The 2,274-nt window shown below is 44.9% G+C and overlaps 1 long non-coding RNA gene across 2 annotated transcripts in view; it reads right to left on the reverse strand.

Annotated features, from left to right (window-relative positions):
• Positions 1–26: 26 nt before the first annotated feature.
• LOC109297815 overlaps positions 27–2,274 on the reverse strand; it is a 10,286-nt gene continuing 8,038 nt past the window's right edge. For both annotated transcript variants that reach the window (XR_002097429.1, XR_002097428.1), the window contains one exon: positions 27–680. This is a non-coding gene — a long non-coding RNA (uncharacterized LOC109297815). The remainder of the gene's footprint in view (positions 681–2,274) is intronic.

Here is a 2,274-nt window from a genome sequence, read left to right on the forward strand (position 1 = left end):
TGTGCTTGTACAAGTGCCTTCATGTTTAGATTAGGAGCTCAGCTGCTCTGGCGCACACGCCTGCTCCCCATTTACATTTCTCACAGGCATGCACCAGTTCATAAAGACGGTACTCTATTCTCATTAAAACCCATAAGGAAAACACAGAGATCATCACTGAGTCTTGAAAGCGACACCTGGCATTTTGAAAGAGAAAGGGAGAGAGATTGCAGCTTACATAATGACCCTGACTCAGGCAGTTAACTCTTCCTAGTCTAAACGACGCCCGGACACCGAGAACTGAAACGGCCGTGTTCCCGAGGAAGTGTTGCCCTTTGCAACAGCCAGAGAGACAGCAGCTAGCTCCGGTGACCCTTGAACGATTTCAGAACTTAACACTAGTTATCTTGCATTAGGCCACAAGGAGAAAACAGTTACTGGGGCATGTAAAGATCAGAGCCAATCCACCCAATGCCCAGAGAAACAAACAGACTCGCTCCTTCCTTACCCAGCACTGGAACCAAGTGTTATAGCAAACGGTGGGCTGCGTCACTGTTCAGAAAACCTAACAGGCAGGAACCAGGGGCAGTTTAGCAAAAGTCCAAAGCTGATATGTCTTGGCATCACTAACGCAGATCTTTGAGGATGCTGCAGCATGACAGCATTGGCGAGATTGGGCCATAATGTAGAGCCAAATAACCCTAGAGGGAAAAAACAAAATCAAGAAAAAAACCCAACATTTTATCCACATTTACATTATTTCACTGTATTTAGTTGCACAGCCACCTCCTGCCGACACTGGGTTAATTCATGCTGCTGGGTGGTCTTCTTTGGGAGCCTTTGCTTGCTTTCTTATTCTAGGAAACTTTTTTTTGTTTGTTTTTTTTTTAAAGGAGTCAAAGCAAATCAAAACCTTTGCCTCCCTCCACCCCCTGCCCCAATCTTTGTAAACAAAATCATTTCTAGAAATGAAACACAGCCTCATTACTTCTTTAATTTTAATGAAGATAGGGTTGCTTCATTGGACTTAGCCAACCTGTGGTGTTTGCAGTCCAAATAGGATCCATGCGGGGGTCAGTTCAAAGAATATAATCCACTGAAACTGCATATCCGGTGTACTGTACATGCAATGTATAGCAGCAGTTTACAACCTTTTCATACCAGAATCCCCTACTCTCTCCCAGGACCCCTTCCCCCATCTAGCCACATCCCCCTTCCCATTTATCATTATAGGATGTTTACACCCCCTTTATATTGGTTGGCAACCCCTGGTTTGGGATCATCTAGTGCATACAAGCAAAACCAAATGCTACATTAAAGATTTACATTTTAAAAAGGGAAAACAAATAGGCAAAGTGCTGCTTGCAAAACAAAATGGGAAAATTGATATTGCTGATAATTTTGGAATCCTAGACTTCTGAATGATGAATTTCCCAACCTTAACATCACATTAGTGGGAGTGCAACATTGCATTGCACTAGTGCATTTAACTGTTCATGCTTTAGAGATTAAATCCCAGTCTATGCAGAGCAACTTGAGGGAGAACAGGGCTCACGTGATCTTCACAGAGCCAAATTTTCTTCTGGTGTCAACTGGCTGAAAAGCTGATTTCCACCAGCAAAGGATTTGGCCTGAAGTCTGATCCGCGGAGAATGTTCACTGTCCAATCCAGTCCCAATGGGAAGAAGATAAGAGAACAAACCCCCTGTGACAGATGTTAGTCACATCGGCTAATGCCCAGCTGGAAGGCACTCGAGACCACAGTGATGAGAGCAGGATAAGAGCTACATAGAGCAGTACAAGACAGGCGGCACAGAAACAGGGAGAAACAAAGCACTGCTAGAAAGCAAGTGCCCTCTAATTTTTCTAGCCAGGTCTTTCCCCTCACAGACTACATCCAGGAGTATCTGAGATCAAAGCTGAATTGGTTTTGGCAAGAGAAAGGGGAGAGAGTTTACTAGCAGAGGTAGATTATCAAGCCTTGCCTGTGTCCCCCAAGGTTTAACACTGTTTAAAGACAATTAAGGGCTTCATTACTAGCACTGGATGGGAGCAAGGGGTGGAATGCAAAAAAACTGCCATAGGACACTGACTGATCCTAGGAAAGGGTGGGTTTACAACAGAAGAGCTGCCATTTACTGGGTCAAGCCGTAGGTCCATCTGGCCCAGTGTCCTGCGTCACAGTGGCTGTTGAAGGGGAGAGTGAGCTGGGTAGGAAAAACCCTGGTCATTTCTCACTTGCATCCTCCAGCATTTCATTTCCAGCAACTTCCAAGTCAGAGGCTGTACCTCTAG

Source organism: Gavialis gangeticus, unplaced genomic scaffold (genome assembly GCF_001723915.1).
Source record: "Gavialis gangeticus isolate Ggan-Ray unplaced genomic scaffold, GavGan_comp1, whole genome shotgun sequence".
Classification (NCBI taxonomy): domain Eukaryota; kingdom Metazoa; phylum Chordata; order Crocodylia; family Gavialidae; genus Gavialis; species Gavialis gangeticus.